This window comes from Ranitomeya variabilis, chromosome 2 (assembly GCF_051348905.1).
Source record: "Ranitomeya variabilis isolate aRanVar5 chromosome 2, aRanVar5.hap1, whole genome shotgun sequence".
Taxonomy (NCBI): Eukaryota; Metazoa; Chordata; class Amphibia; order Anura; family Dendrobatidae; genus Ranitomeya; species Ranitomeya variabilis.
In genome coordinates, this window is record NC_135233.1 from 772995695 (window position 1) to 773002482 (window position 6788).

Sequence of the window (6788 nt, forward strand, 5' to 3'; positions counted from 1 at the left end):
GGGGCAAGATGATGCAGAGGTGTACTGCCAGAAATTTTGTAAATGGTCGGTGCTTACTCAATGGAATGAGTGTGCCCTGGCTGCAAATTTCAGAAAAGGTCTTTCTGAAGCCATTAAGAATGTCATAGTGGGGTTCCCTACGCCTGCAGGTCTGAATGAGTCAATGACTCTGGCCATTCAGATTGATCGGCGTTTGCGGGAGCGTAAACCTGCGCACCATTTGGCAGTGTCTTCTGAACAGACACCTGAGTCTATGCAATGTGATAGAATTCTGACCAGAAGTGAATGGCAAAATTATAGACGGCAAAATGGGTTGTGCTTTTACTGTGGTGATTCAGCTCATGTTATCTCAGCATGCTCTAAGCGCACAAAAGGATTGATAAATCTGTCACCATCGGTACTTTACAGCCTAAGTTTATTTTGTCTGTTACCCTGATTTGTTCCCTGTCATCTTACCCGGTTATGGCTTTTGTGGATTCAGGTGCTGCCCTGAGTCTGATGGATTTGTCATTTGCCAGGCGCTGTGGTTTTGTTTTGGAGCCTTTAAAATTCCCTATCCCACTAAGGGGAATTGATGCTACACCATTGGCTACGAATAAACCTCAGTACTGGACACAAGTGACCATGTGCATGACTCCTGCTCCTCAGGAGGTGATTCGTTTTCTTGTATTGCATAATTTGCATGATGTTGTCGTGTTGGGCCTGCCATGGTTGCAGACTCATAATCCAGTCCTGGATTGGAAAGCAATGTCTGTGGCAAGTTGGGGTTGTCAGGGAATTCATGGCGACGCTCCTGTGGTGTCAATTGCTTCATCCACTCCTTCTGAGGTCCCTGCGTTTTTGTCAGATTACCAGGATGTATTTGATGAGCCCAATCTCAGTTCTCTACCTCCTCATAGGGATTGTGATTGTGCTATAAATTTGATTCCTGGTAGTCAATTTCCTAAGGGACGACTTTTCAATTTGTCAGTGCCGGAGCATGCTGCTATGCGGAGTTATATAAAGGAGTCTTTGGAGAAAGGACGTATTCGCCCCTCCTCGTCCCCTCTTGGTGCGGGGTTCTTTTTTGTGGCTAAGAAAGATGGTTCCCTGAGACCTTGTATTGATTATCGCCTTCTAAACAAAATCACGGTCAAATTTCAGTATCCTTTGCCATTGTTATCTGATCTGTTTGCTCGCATTAGGGGGGCTAGTTGGTTCACCAAGATAGATCTTCGAGGTGCGTATAACCTTGTGCGCATTAAGCAGGGTGATGAATGGAAAACTGCATTTAATACGCCCGAAGGCCATTTTGAGTACTTGGTGATGTCTTTTGGACTTTCTAACGCTCCTTCTGTCTTTCAGTCCTTTATGCACGACATCTTCCGGGAATATCTGGATAAATTTATGATTGTGTATCTGGATGATATTCTGGTTTTTTCGGATGATTGGGAGTCCCATGTTGAGCAGGTCAGGATGGTGTTTCGGGTCCTGCGTGCCAATGCGTTATTTGTGAAGGGCTCAAAATGTCTTTTTGGAGTCCAGAAGGTTTCTTTTTTGGGTTTCATTTTTTCTCCTTCTGCTATTGAGATGGACCCAGTCAAGGTTCAGGCTATTCATGACTGGACTCAGCCTACATCTGTTAAGAGTCTTCAGAAGTTCTTGGGTTTTGCTAACTTTTACCGTCGCTTCATCGCTAATTTTTCTGGTGTTGTTAAGCCATTGACGGATTTGACCAAGAAGGGCTCTGATGTTACTAATTGGTCTCCTGCGGCTGTGGAGGCCTTTCGGGAGCTGAAGCGCTGGTTTTCTTCAGCTCCGGTCTTATGTCAGCCAGACGTCTCCCTTCCCTTCCAGGTCGAGGTTGATGCTTCTGAGATTGGAGTGGGGGCTGTTTTGTCGCAGAGAAGCTCTGATGGCTCTGTGATGAAGCCATGTGCTTTCTTTTCAAGAAAGTTTTCGCCTGCCGAGCGGAATTATGATGTTGGTAATCGGGAGTTGTTGGCTATGAAGTGGGCATTTGAGGAGTGGCGACATTGGCTCGAGGGAGCTAAGCATCGTGTGGTGGTCTTGACTGATCACAAAAATCTGATTTATCTCGAGTTGGCCAAGCGCCTGAATCCTAGACAGGCTCGTTGGTCGTTGTTTTTTTTCTCCCGTTTCGATTTTGTGGTTTCGTACCTGCCTGGTTTGAAGAATGTGAAGGCTGATGCTGTTTCTAGGAGCTTCGTGCCTGACTCTCCGGGAGATTCAGAGCTGGCTGGTATTCTCAAAGAGGGAGTGATTTTGTCTGCCATTTCCCCAGATTTGCGACGTGTGCTGCAGAAATTTCAGGCGGATAGACCTGACCGTTGCCCACCAGAGAGACTGTTTGTCCCAGATAGATGGACCAGCAGAGTTATTTCCGAGGTCCATTCTTCGGTGTTGGCAGGCCTTCCTGGGATTTTTGGTACCAGAGATTTGGTGGCTAGGTCATTCTGGTGGCCTTCCTTGTCGCGGGATGTGCGTTCCTTTGTGCAGTCTTGTGGAATTTGTGCTCGGGCTAAGCCTTGCTGTTCTCGTGCCAGTGGCTTGTTGTTACCTTTGCCTGTCCCGAAGAGGCCTTGGACGCACATTTCCATGGATTTTATTTCAGATCTCCCTGTCTCTCAGAGAATGTCTGTCATTTGGGTGGTGTGTGATCATTTTTCTAAGATGGTCCATTTGGTGCCCTTGCCTAAGTTGCCTTCCTCCTCCGAGTTGGTTCCTCTGTTTTTTCAAAATGTGGTTCGTTTGCACGGGATCCCTGAAAATATTGTTTCCGACAGAGGATCCCAGTTTGTGTCTAGATTTTGGCGGACCTTTTGTGCTAAGATGGGCATTAATTTGTCTTTTTCGTCGGCCTTCCATCCTCAGACGAATGGCCAAACCGAGTGCACTAATCAGACTTTGGAAACCTATTTAAGATGTTTTGTTTCTGCTGATCAGGACGACTGGGTGACTTTTTTGCCATTGGCCGAGTTTGCCCTTAAAATTCGGGCTAGTTCTGCTACTTTGGTTTCGCCTTTTTTTTGTAATTCAGGGTTTCATCCTCGTTTTTCCTCGGGTCAGGTGGAGCCTTCTGACTGTCCTGGAGTGGATGTTGTGTTGGATAGGTTGAATCAGATTTGGAATCATGTGGTGGACAATTTGAAGCTGTCACAAGACAAGGCTCAGCGCTTTGCCAACCGCCGTCGCTGTGTGGGCCCCCGACTTTGTGTTGGGGACTTGGTGTGGTTGTCTTCTCGCTTTGTTCCTATGAAGGTCTCCTCTCCTAAGTTTAAGCCTCGGTTTATCGGTCCTTATAAGATTTTGGAAGTCCTTAACCCTGTGTCTTTTCGTTTGGACCTCCCGGCATCGTTTGCTATTCATAATGTGTTCCATCGGTCGTTGTTGCGGAGGTATGTGGTGCCTGTGGTTCCTTCGGTTGAGCCTCCTGCCCCTGTGCTGGTTGAGGGAGAATTGGAATACGTGGTGGAGAAGATCTTGGATTCTCGTATTTCTAGACGGAGGCTTCAGTATTTGGTTAAGTGGAAAGGCTATGGTCAGAAGGATAATTCCTGGGTTGTCGCCTCTGATGTTCATGCGGCCGATTTGGTTCGTGCCTTCCATGTGGCTCACCCTGATCGCCCTGGGGGTTTTGTTGTGGGTTCAGTGACCCCTCCTCAAGGGGGGGGTACTGTTGTGAACTCCGTTTTCAGGCTCCCTCTTGTGGTCACAGATGGTATTGTGTGACTTTGTTTTTTGGGCTCCCCCTGGTGGTTTGGTTTATTATCCTGTGGGTCTGGCTGGATCAGCTGCCTCGTTATCCACCAGGGAGGCTCTTATTTAGCTCTGCTTCACTTCCACTTGTTGCCGGCTGTCAATGTATTCAGTGCTATTCTGATTGCTCTTGATCATCTCGTTTTCTGCCTCTTCAGGATAAGCTAAGTTCTGTTTGAATATTTTTGCTCATCTGCCTGCAATATGTTTTCTGTGTATTATGAGTCTAGTCCAGCTTGCTAATATGTGATTTCTTTTTGCTGGTAAGCTCTGGGGTACGGAGTTGCTTCCCCCGCACCGTTAGTTGGTGCGGGGGCTCAAGCAATCTCTGCGTGGATATTTTGAATAGGGTTTTGTATTGACCGCACAGTCCCCTTCCTATTTTCTGCTATCTAGTATTAGCGGGCCTCGTTTGCTAAATCTAATTTCTTCTCTGCGTTTGTGCTTTCCCCTTAACTAACCGTTAATATTTGTGGGGGGTTATTCTATTTCTTTGGGGTCATTTCACTGTACTTAGCTTATCAGACCTGCGATCCTTGCCACTGGGATCATAACACTGGACACACTGGGGGAAATGCTGCACACTGGGGAAGATTGCTGGACACACTGGGGGCAATGCTGGACACACTGGGGCAGATTGCTGGACACACTGGGGGCAATATGCTGGACACACTGGGGCAGAATGCTGGACACACTGGGGGCAATATGCTGGACACACTGGGGCAATATGCTGGACACACTGGGGCAATATGCTGGACACACTGGGGCAGATTGCTGGACACACTGGGGCAGATTGCTGGACACACTGGGGCAGATTGCTGGACACACTGGGGCAATGCTGCACACTGGGGCAGATTGCTGGACACACTGGGGGCAATATGCTGGACACACTGGGGGCAATATGCTGGACACACTGGGGCAGAATGCTGGACACACTGGGGCAGATTGCTGGACACACTGGGGGCAATGCTGCACACTGGGGCAGATTGCTGGACATACTGGGGGCAATGCTGGACACTGGGGCAGATTGCTGGACACACTGGGGGCAATGCTGGACACTGGGGCAGATTGCTGTACAGACTGGGGGCAATATACTGGACACACTGGGGCAGATTGCTGGACACACTGGGGGCAATGCTGCACACTGGGGCAGATTGCTGGACATACTGGGGCAGATTGCTGGACACACTGGGGGCAATATGCTGGACACACTAAGGCAGATTGCCGGACACACTGGGGGTAATATGCTGGACACACTGGGGCAGATTGCTGGACACACTGGGGGCAGTGCTGGACACACTGGGGCAGATTGCTGGACACACTGGGGCAATATGCTTGACATACTGGGGCAGATTGCTGGACACACTGGGGCAATATGCTGGACATACTGGGGCAGATTGCTGGACACACTGGGGGTAATATGCTGGACACACTGGGGCAGATTGCCGGACACACTGGGGCAGATTGCTGGACACACTGTCCGGGGGCAGTACTGGACACACTGGGGCAGATTGCTGGACACACTGGGGCAGATTGCTGGACACACTGGGGGTATTATGCTTGACATACTGGGGCAGGTTTCTGGACACACTGGGGGCAGGACTGGAGGCATGGACAGAATGTAGATACGGGGCATGATTGGAGACACGGGGCAGAATGAAAGACATGGGGCAGGATGGATATGATAGAGACAGATGGGGCAGGATGGGGAGATCATATGGGGTAGAATGGATACTCATGAGGGCAGGATGCGAGAACATATGGCTGGAGCCAGGAATTAGATAAACGGGGCCAGGATGGGGAATATTATTACCATAGGGGCTAATTAAGGGATATTATTACTGCAGTGATGTATTTATTTTATTTTTTGAGTATACTGTTTTAAATGGGGGGGCGTCCTGTTACAGTGTAGAGTGACACTATGTCGCCTTTTTTTCTTCATGTGGTGTAATGTAGAAGTTGTGAAAAATTAAGTAATGTGTTCTGCAAGCAGAGCTTGAGATAACTGTGTTATTTCCTGCAGAAATGAGTCCTGGCTGGAAGAAATGATGGCGGTCTGTGCTGGATGAAAGATGAAGGACTTCACCTAGAGACGTCTCTGGTGAGTATGGAGTATCATGTGTGGCCAATGGCCATTATACAGTATTGAGCATCATGTGTGGCCCTTATACAGTATGGAGTATCATGTGTGGCCATTATACAGTATGGAGCATCATGTGTGGCCATTATACAGTATGGAGCACTGTGTGGCCATTATACAGTTTGGAACATCATGTAGGGCCATTATACAGTATGTGGAGCCCTGCGTAGCCATTATACAGTATGGAGCACTGCGTAGCCATATTTTTTTGGGGTTTTAATTATTGTATATGAAACAGTGTGATCAGAAGTGCTAAATGGCTGTGGTTGGGACTTGGATATGGGAGTGATTAGTTGTGAAATGGGCGTGGTCAGAGGCGTGGCCTAAAATTTGAGGCGGGGCACTACGTGCGCCGCAACCTTTAGACCTTTTTCCCTTCTTCAAACGTTGGGAGGTATGGTACCGCATTTCCCAGATCACAGCAAGTGCTGCAAATCCCATAGGGAATGAAAACAGTCTTGCCGTAAGTGATCCATTACAAAGCAGATGCAGAAAAACTGCCCGATCTGCTGCAAAAGGCGACTTTCACAACAGCGATTCTTGCCAAAAGTCTATGCAGATAGTGTCAAACTCACCAATGGGGGAGGCAGCACTAAAAGTGCCTAGGGCAGCAGAAACTCTAAATATGGCCCTGTGTATATATGTAGAGTAACAGACACCAAAACAGTGTAAAACCGGCCTAAAATGCAAAAACTTGAAGCACGCAGATATATGAGGCCTTTTTTGTTTTTTGGTGAATTTAAAACCAAAAAAAATAAAGAGTAGCACAAGGCTACCACACAGAACTATGCTACTGCGGAAATTTGATTTTTCAAAAACAGATACACAAGGACTAAGCCTGACTTAACAGACTGTATTAATGTGTTTTTTGGTTTTTGGTGAATGTAAA